This window comes from Taudactylus pleione, unplaced genomic scaffold (assembly GCF_031769625.1).
Source record: "Taudactylus pleione unplaced genomic scaffold, aTauple2 ptg000533l, whole genome shotgun sequence".
In the NCBI taxonomy this organism is placed as follows: domain Eukaryota; kingdom Metazoa; phylum Chordata; class Amphibia; order Anura; family Myobatrachidae; genus Taudactylus; species Taudactylus pleione.
Window position 1 is genome coordinate 2,636,976 of NW_028284935.1, and position 12,167 is coordinate 2,649,142.

The following is a 12,167-nucleotide window of genomic DNA, read 5'->3' on the forward strand; positions in this document are numbered from 1 at the left end:
ACTGTGACACTCCAAAACACTGCAACCTGTGACGCTCCAAAACACTACAACCTGTGACGCTCCAAAACACTGCAACCTGTGACGCTCCAAAACACTACAACCTGTGACGCTCCAAAACACTACAACCTGTGATGCTCCAAAACACTACAACCTGTGACACTCCAAAACACTAAAACCTGTGACACTCCAAAACATTGCAAACTGTGACACTCCAAAACACTACAACCTGTGACACTCCAAAACACTGCAACCTGTGACACTCCAAAACACTGCAACCTGTGACACTCCAAAACACTACAACTGGTCACACTCCAAAACACTACAACCTGTGACACTCCAAAACACTACAACCTGTGACACTCCAAAACACTACAACCTGTGACACTACAAAACACTACAACCTGTGACACTCCAAAACACTGCAATCTGTGACACTCCAAAACACTGCAACCTGTGACACTCCAAAACACTGCAACCTGACACTCCAAATCACTACAATCTGTGACACTCCAAAACACTACAATCTGTGACACTCCAAAACACTACAACCTGTGACACTCCAAAACAGTGTAACCTGTGACACTCCAAAACACTGCAACCTGTGACACTCCAAAACACTGCAACCTGACACTCCAAAACACTACAATCTGTGACACTCCAAAACACTACAACTGGTCACACTCCAAAACAGTGCAACTTGTGACACTACAAAACACTGCAAACTGTGACACTCCAAAACACTGCAACTTGTGACACTCCAAAACACTGCAACCTGACACTCCAAAACACTACAATCTGTGACACTCCAAAACACTACAATCTGTGACACTCCAAAACACTACAACCTGTGACACTCCAAAACAGTGTAACCTGTGACACTCCAAAACACTGCAACCTGTGACACTCCAAAACACTGCAAACTGTGACACTCCAAAACACTGCAACCTGTGACACTCCAAAACACTACAACCTGTGACACTCCAAAACACTACAACCTGTGACACTCCAAAACACTACAACCTGTGACACTCCAAAACAATGCAATCTGTGACACTCCAAAACACTACAACCTGTGACACTCCAAAACACTGCAACCTGTGACACTCCAAAACACTGCAACCTGTGACACTCCAAAACACTACAATCTGTGACACTACAAAACACTAAAACCTGTGACACTCCAAAACACTACAACCTGTGACACTCCAAAACAATGCAATCTGTGACACTCCAAAACACTACAACCTGTGACACTCCAAAACACTGCAACCTGTGACACTCCAAAACACTGCAACCTGTGACACTCCAAAACACTACAATCTGTGACACTACAAAACACTAAAACCTGTGACACTCCAAAACACTGCAAACTGTGACACTCCAAAACACTACAATCTGTGACACTCCAAAACACTAAAACCTATCACACTCCAAAACACTGCAAACTGTGACACTCCAAAACACTACAACCTGTGACACTCCAAAACACTGCAACCTGTGAAACTCCAAAGCACTGCAAACTGTGACACTCCAAAACACTACAACCTGTGACACTCCAAAACACTACAACCTGTGACACTCCAAAACACTGCAACCTGTGACACTCCAAAACACTACAACCTGTGACACTCCAAAACACTACAACCTGTGAAGCTCCAAAACACTACAACCTGTGACGCTCCAAAACACTACAACCTGTGACGCTCCAAAACACTACAACCTGTGACGCTCCAAAACACTACAACCTGTGACGCTCCAAAACACTACAACCTGTGACGCTCCAAAACACTACAACCTGTGACGCTCCAAAACACTACAACCTGTGACGCTCCAAAACACTACAACCTGTGATGCTCCAAAACACTACAACCTGTGACACTCCAAAACACTACAACCTGTGACACTCCAAAACACTACAACCTGTGACACTCCAAAACACTACAACCTGTGACACACCAAAACACTAAAACTGGTCACACTCCAAAACACTACAACCTGTGACACTCCAAAACACTACAACCTGTGACACTTCAAAACACTACAACCTGTGACACTCCAAAACACTACAACCTGTGACACTCCAAAACACTACAACTGGTCACACTCCAAAACACTACAACCTGTGACACTCCAAAACACTACAACCTGTGACACTACAAAACACTACAACCTGTGACACTCCAAAACACTGCAATCTGTGACACTCCAAAACACTACAACCTGTGACACTCCAAAACAGTGCAACTTGTGACACAACAAAACACTGCAACCTGTGACACTCCAAAACACTGCAACCTGTGACACTCCAAAAAACTGCAACCTGTGACGATCCAAAACACTACAACATGTGACGCTCCAAAACACTACAACCTGTGACGCTCCAAAACACTACAACCTGTGACGCTCCAAAACACTACAATCTGTGACGCTCCAAAACACTAAAACCTGTGACACTCCAAAACACTGCAACCTGTGACACTCCAAAACACTACAACCTGTGACACTCCAAAACACTACAACCTGTGACGCTCCAAAACACTACAACCTGTGACGCTCCAAAAGACTACAACCTGTGACGCTCCAAAACACTACAACCTGTGACACTCCAAAACACTGCAACCTGTGACACTCCAAAACACTGCAACCTGTGACACTCCAAAACACTACAACTGGTCACACTCCAAAACACTACAACCTGTGACACTCCAAAACACTACAATCTGTGACACTCCAAAACACTGCAACCTGTGACACTCCAAAACACTGCAACCTGTGACACTACAAAACACTACAAACTGTGACACTCCAAAACACTACAACCTGTGACACTACAAAACACTACAAACTGTGACACTCCAAAACACTGCAACCTGTGACACTCCAAAACACTGCAACCTGTGACTCTCCAAAAGACTACAACCTGTGACGCTCCAAAACACTACAACCTGTGACACTCCAAAACACTACAACTGGTCACACTCCAAAACACTACAACCTGTGACACTCCAAAACACTACAACCTGTGACACTACAAAACACTACAACCTGTGACACTCCAAAACACTGCAATCTGTCACACTCCAAAACACTACAACCTGTGACATTCCAAAACACTACAACCTGTGACACTCCAAAACACTACAACCTGTGACACTCCAAAAGACTACAACTGGTCACACTCCAAAACACTACAACCTGTGACACTCCAAAACACTACAACTTGTGACACTACAAAACACTGCAACCTGTGACACTCCAAAACACTGCAACCTGTGACACTCCAAAACACTGCAACCTGTGACGCTCCAAAACACTACAACCTGTGACGCTCCAAAACACTACAACCTGTGACGCTCCAAAACACTACAACCTGTGACACTCCAAAACACTACAATCTGTGTCGCTCCAAAACAATAAAACCTGTGACACTCCAAAACACTGCAAACTGTGACACTCCAAAACACTACAACCTGTGACACTCCAAAACACTACAACCTGTGACACTCCAAAACACTACAACCTGTGACGCTCCAAAACACTACAACCTGTGACACTCCAAAACACTAAAACCTGTGACACTCCAAAACACTGCAAACTGTGACACTCCAAAACACTACAACCTGTGACACTCCAAAACACTACAACCTGTGACACTACAAAACACTACAAACTGTGACACTCCAAAACACTGCAACCTGTGACACTCCAAAACACTGCAACCTGTGACGCTCCAAAACACTACAACCTGTGACGCTCCAAAACACTACAACCTGTGACGCTCCAAAACACTACAACCTGTGACACTCCAAAACACTAAAACCTGTGACACTCCAAAACATTGCAAACTGTGACACTCCAAAACACTACAACCTGTGACACTCCAAAACACTGCAACCTGTGACACTCCAAAACACTACAACTGGTCACACTCCAAAACACTACAACCTGTGACACTCCAAAACACTACAACCTGTGACACTCCAAAACACTACAACCTGTGACACTACAAAACACTACAACCTGTGACACTCCAAAACACTGCAATCTGTGACACTCCAAAACACTGCAACCTGTGACACTCCAAAACACTGCAACCTGACACTCCAAATCACTACAATCTGTGACACTCCAAAACACTACAACCTGTGACACTCCAAAACAGTGTAACCTGTGACACTCCAAAACACTGCAACCTGTGACACTCCAAAACACTGCAACCTGACACTCCAAAACACTACAATCTGTGACACTCCAAAACACTACAACTGGTCACACTCCAAAACAGTGCAACTTGTGACACTACAAAACACTGCAAACTGTGACACTCCAAAACACTGCAACTTGTGACACTCCAAAACACTGCTACCTGACACTCCAAAACACTACAATCTGTGACACTCCAAAACACTACAATCTGTGACACTCCAAAACACTACAACCTGTGACACTCCAAAACAGTGTAACCTGTGACACTCCAAAACACTGCAACCTGTGACACTCCAAAACACTGCAAACTGTGACACTCCAAAACACTGCAACCTGTGACACTCCAAAACACTACAACCTGTGACACTCCAAAACACTACAACCTGTGACACTCCAAAACACTACAACCTGTGACACTCCAAAACAATGCAATCTGTGACACTCCAAAACACTACAACCTGTGACACTCCAAAACACTGCAACCTGTGACACTCCAAAACACTGCAACCTGTGACACTCCAAAACACTACAATCTGTGACACTACAAAACACTAAAACCTGTGACACTCCAAAACACTGCAACCTGTGACACTCCAAAACACTGCAAACTGTGACACTCCAAAACACTGCAACCTGTGACACTCCAAAACACTGCAACCTGTGACACTCCAAAACACTACAACCTGTGACACTCCAAAACACTACAACCTGTGACACTCCAAAACAATGCAATCTGTGACACTCCAAAACACTGCAAACTGTGACACTCCAAAACACTACAACCTGTGACACTCCAAAACACTACAACCTGTGACACTCCAAAACACTACAACCTGTGACGCTCCAAAACACTACAACCTGTGACGCTCCAAAACACTAAAACCTGTGACACTCCAAAACACTGCAAACTGTGACACTCCAAAACACTACAACCTGTGACACTCCAAAACACTACAACCTGTGACACTACAAAACACTACAAACTGTGACACTCCAAAACACTGCAACCTGTGACGCTCCAAAACACTACAACCTGTGACGCTCCAAAACACTGCAACCTGTGACGCTCCAAAACACTACAACCTGTGACGCTCCAAAACACTACAACCTGTGACGCTCCAAAACACTACAACCTGTGACACTCCAAAACACTAAAACCTGTGACACTCCAAAACATTGCAAACTGTGACACTCCAAAACACTACAACCTGTGACACTCCAAAACACTGCAACCTGTGACACTCCAAAACACTGCAACCTGTGACACTCCAAAACACTACAACTGGTCACACTCCAAAACACTACAACCTGTGACACTCCAAAACACTACAACCTGTGACACTCCAAAACACTACAACCTGTGACACTACAAAACACTACAAACTGTGACACTCCAAAACACTGCAATCTGTGACAATCCAAAACACTGCAACCTGTGACACTCCAAAACACTGCAACCTGACACTCCAAATCACTACAATCTGTGACACTCCAAAACACTACAATCTGTGACACTCCAAAACACTACAACCTGTGACACTCCAAAACAGTGTAACCTGTGACACTCCAAAACAGTGCAACCTGTGACACTCCAAAACACTGCAACCTGACACTCCAAAACACTACAATCTGTGACACTCCAAAACACTACAACTGGTCACACTCAAAAACAGTGCAACTTGTGACACTACAAAACACTGCAAACTGTGACACTCCAAAACACTGCAACCTGACACTCCAAAACACTACAATCTGTGACACTCCAAAACACTACAACTGGTCACACTCCAAAACAGTGCAACTTGTGACACTACAAAACACTGCAAACTGTGACACTCCAAAACACTGCAACTTGTGACACTCCAAAACACTGCTACCTGACACTCCAAAACACTACAATCTGTGACACTCCAAAACACTACAATCTGTGACACTCCAAAACACTACAACCTGTGACACTCCAAAACAGTGTAACCTGTGACACTCCAAAACACTGCAACCTGTGACACTCCAAAACACTGCAAACTGTGACACTCCAAAACACTGCAACCTGTGACACTCCAAAACACTACAACCTGTGACACTCCAAAACACTACAACCTGTGACACTCCAAAACACTGCAACCTGACACTCCAAAACACTACAATCTGTGACACTCCAAAACACTACAATCTGTGACACTCCAAAACACTACAACCTGTGACACTCCAAAACAGTGTAACTTGTGACACTCCAAAACACTGCAACCTGTGACACTCCAAAACACTGCAAACTGTGACACTCCAAAACACTGCAACCTGTGACACTCCAAAACACTACAACCTGTGACACTCCAAAACACTACAACCTGTGACACTCCAAAACACTACAACCTGTGACACTCCAAAACAATGCAATCTGTGACACTCCAAAACACTACAACCTGTGACACTCCAAAACACTGCAACCTGTGACACTCCAAAACACTGCAACCTGTGACACTCCAAAACACTACAATCTGTGACACTACAAAACACTAAAACCTGTGACACTCCAAAACACTGCAAACTGTGACACTCCAAAACACTACAATCTGTGACACTCCAAAACACTAAAACCTGTCACACTCCAAAACACTGCAAACTGTGACACTCCAAAACACTACAACCTGTGACAATCCAAAACACTGCAACCTGTGACACTCCAAAGCACTGCAAACTGTGACACTCCAAAACACTACAACCTGTGACACTCCAAAACACTACAACCTGTGACACTCCAAAACACTGCAACCTGTGACACTCCAAAACACTACAACCTGTGACGCTCCAAAACACTACAACCTGTGACGCTCCAAAACACTACAACCTGTGATGCTCCAAAACACTACAACCTGTGACGCTCCAAAACACTACAACCTGTGACACTCCAAAACACTACAACCTGTGACACTCCAAAACACTACAACCTGTGACACACCAAAACACTAAAACTGGTCACACTCCAAAACACTACAACCTGTGACACTCCAAAACACTACAACCTGTGACACTCCAAAACACTACAACCTGTGACACTCCAAAACACTACAACCTGTGACACTCCAAAACACTACAACTGGTCACACTCCAAAACACTACAACCTGTGACACTCCAAAACACTACAACCTGTGACACTACAAAACACTACAACCTGTGACACTCCAAAACACTGCAATCTGTGACACTCCAAAACACTACAACCTGTGACACTCCAAAACAGTGCAACTTGTGACACAACAAAACACTGCAACCTGTGACACTCCAAAACACTGCAACCTGTGACACTCCAAAAAACTGCAACCTGTGACGATCCAAAACACTACAACCTGTGACACTCCAAAACACTACAACTGGTCACACTCCAAAACACTACAACCTGTGACACTCCAAAACACTACAACCTGTGACACTACAAAACACTACAACCTGTGACACTCCAAAACACTGCAATCTGTCACACTACAAAACACTACAAACTGTGACACTCCAAAACACTACAACCTGTGACACTACAAAACACTACAAACTGTGACACTCCAAAACACTGCAACCTGTGACACTCCAAAACACTGCAACCTGTGACTCTCCAAAAGACTACAACCTGTGACGCTCCAAAACACTACAACCTGTGACACTCCAAAACACTACAACTGGTCACACTCCAAAACACTACAACCTGTGACACTCCAAAACACTACAACCTGTGACACTACAAAACACTACAACCTGTGACACTCCAAAACACTGCAATCTGTCACACTCCAAAACACTACAACCTGTGACATTCCAAAACACTACAACCTGTGACACTCCAAAACACTACAACCTGTGACACTCCAAAAGACTACAACTGGTCACACTCCAAAACACTACAACCTGTGACACTCCAAAACACTACAACTTGTGACACTACAAAACACTGCAACCTGTGACACTCCAAAACACTGCAACCTGTGACACTCCAAAACACTGCAACCTGTGACGCTCCAAAACACTACAACCTGTGACGCTCCAAAACACTACAACCTGTGACGCTCCAAAACACTACAACCTGTGACACTCCAAAACACTACAATCTGTGTCGCTCCAAAACAATAAAACCTGTGACACTCCAAAACACTGCAAACTGTGACACTCCAAAACACTACAACCTGTGACACTCCAAAACACTACAACCTGTGACACTCCAAAACACTACAACCTGTGACGCTCCAAAACACTACAACCTGTGACGCTCCAAAACACTAAAACCTGTGACACTCCAAAACACTGCAAACTGTGACACTCCAAAACACTACAACCTGTGACACTCCAAAACACTACAACCTGTGACACTACAAAACACTACAAACTGTGACACTCCAAAACACTGCAACCTGTGACACTCCAAAACACTGCAACCTGTGACGCTCCAAAACACTACAACCTGTGACGCTCCAAAACACTACAACCTGTGACGCTCCAAAACACTACAACCTGTGACACTCCAAAACACTAAAACCTGTGACACTCCAAAACATTGCAAACTGTGACACTCCAAAACACTACAACCTGTGACACTCCAAAACACTGCAACCTGTGACACTCCAAAACACTACAACTGGTCACACTCCAAAACACTACAACCTGTGACACTCCAAAACACTACAACCTGTGACACTCCAAAACACTACAACCTGTGACACTACAAAACACTACAACCTGTGACACTCCAAAACACTGCAATCTGTGACACTCCAAAACACTGCAACCTGTGACACTCCAAAACACTGCAACCTGACACTCCAAATCACTACAATCTGTGACACTCCAAAACACTACAACCTGTGACACTCCAAAACAGTGTAACCTGTGACACTCCAAAACACTGCAACCTGTGACACTCCAAAACACTGCAACCTGACACTCCAAAACACTACAATCTGTGACACTCCAAAACACTACAACTGGTCACACTCCAAAACAGTGCAACTTGTGACACTACAAAACACTGCAAACTGTGACACTCCAAAACACTGCAACTTGTGACACTCCAAAACACTGATACCTGACACTCCAAAACACTACAATCTGTGACACTCCAAAACACTACAATCTGTGACACTCCAAAACACTACAACCTGTGACACTCCAAAACAGTGTAACCTGTGACACTCCAAAACACTGCAACCTGTGACACTCCAAAACACTGCAAACTGTGACACTCCAAAACACTGCAACCTGTGACACTCCAAAACACTACAACCTGTGACACTCCAAAACACTACAACCTGTGACACTCCAAAACACTACAACCTGTGACACTCCAAAACAATGCAATCTGTGACACTCCAAAACACTACAACCTGTGACACTCCAAAACACTGCAACCTGTGACACTCCAAAACACTGCAACCTGTGACACTCCAAAACACTACAATCTGTGACACTACAAAACACTAAAACCTGTGACACTCCAAAACACTGCAACCTGTGACACTCCAAAACACTGCAAACTGTGACACTCCAAAACACTGCAACCTGTGACACTCCAAAACACTGCAACCTGTGACACTCCAAAACACTACAACCTGTGACACTCCAAAACACTACAACCTGTGACACTCCAAAACAATGCAATCTGTGACACTCCAAAACACTGCAAACTGTGACACTCCAAAACACTACAACCTGTGACACTCCAAAACACTACAACCTGTGACACTCCAAAACACTACAACCTGTGACGCTCCAAAACACTACAACCTGTGACGCTCCAAAACACTAAAACCTGTGACACTCCAAAACACTGCAAACTGTGACACTCCAAAACACTACAACCTGTGACACTCCAAAACACTACAACCTGTGACACTACAAAACACTACAAACTGTGACACTCCAAAACACTGCAACCTGTGACGCTCCAAAACACTACAACCTGTGACGCTCCAAAACACTGCAACCTGTGACGCTCCAAAATACTACAACCTGTGACGCTCCAAAACACTACAACCTGTGACGCTCCAAAACACTACAACCTGTGACACTCCAAAACACTAAAACCTGTGACACTCCAAAACATTGCAAACTGTGACACTCCAAAACACTACAACCTGTGACACTCCAAAACACTGCAACCTGTGACACTCCAAAACACTGCAACCTGTGACACTCCAAAACACTACAACTGGTCACACTCCAAAACACTACAACCTGTGACACTCCAAAACACTACAACCTGTGACACTCCAAAACACTACAACCTGTGACACTACAAAACACTACAAACTGTGACACTCCAAAACACTGCAATCTGTGACACTCCAAAACACTGCAACCTGTGACACTCCAAAACACTGCAACCTGACACTCCAAATCACTACAATCTGTGACACTCCAAAACACTACAATCTGTGACACTCCAAAACACTACAACCTGTGACACTCCAAAACAGTGTAACCTGTGACACTCCAAAACAGTGCAACCTGTGACACTCCAAAACACTGCAACCTGACACTCCAAAACACTACAATCTGTGACACTCCAAAACACTACAACTGGTCACACTCAAAAACAGTGCAACTTGTGACACTACAAAACACTGCAAACTGTGACACTCCAAAACACTGCAACTTGTGACACTCCAAAACACTGCAACCTGACACTCCAAAACACTACAATCTGTGACACTCCAAAACACTACAATCTGTGACACTCCAAAACACTACAACCTGTGACACTCCAAAACAGTGTAACTTGTGACACTCCAAAACACTGCAACCTGTGACACTCCAAAACACTGCAAACTGTGACACTCCAAAACACTGCAACCTGTGACACTCCAAAACACTACAACCTGTGACACTCCAAAACACTACAACCTGTGACACTCCAAAACACTACAACCTGTGACACTCCAAAACAATGCAATCTGTGACACTCCAAAACACTACAACCTGTGACACTCCAAAACACTGCAACCTGTGACACTCCAAAACACTGCAACCTGTGACACTCCAAAACACTACAATCTGTGACACTACAAAACACTAAAACCTGTGACACTCCAAAACACTGCAAACTGTGACACTCCAAAACACTACAATCTGTGACACTCCAAAACACTAAAACCTGTCACACTCCAAAACACTGCAAACTGTGACACTCCAAAACACTACAACCTGTGACACTCCAAAACACTGCAACCTGTGACACTCCAAAGCACTGCAAACTGTGACACTCCAAAACACTACAACCTGTGACACTCCAAAACACTACAACCTGTGACACTCCAAAACACTGCAACCTGTGACACTCCAAAACACTACAACCTGTGACGCTCCAAAACACTACAACCTGTGACGCTCCAAAACACTACAACCTGTGATGCTCCAAAACACTACAACCTGTGACGCTCCAAAACACTACAACCTGTGACACTCCAAAACACTACAACCTGTGACACTCCAAAACACTACAACCTGTGACACACCAAAACACTAAAACTGGTCACACTCCAAAACACTACAACCTGTGACACTCCAAAACACTACAACCTGTGACACTCCAAAACACTACAACCTGTGACACTCCAAAACACTACAACCTGTGACACTCCAAAACACTACAACTGGTCACACTCCAAAACACTACAACCTGTGACACTCCAAAACACTACAACCTGTGACACTACAAAACACTACAACCTGTGACACTCCAAAACACTGCAATCTGTGACACTCCAAAACACTACAACCTGTGACACTCCAAAACAGTGCAACTTGTGACACAACAAAACACTGCAACCTGTGACACTCCAAAACACTGCAACCTGTGACACTCCAAAAAACTGCAACCTGTGACGATCCAAAACACTACAACATGTGACGCTCCAAAACACTACAACCTGTGACGCTCCAAAACACTACAACCTGTGACGCTCCAAAACACTACAAT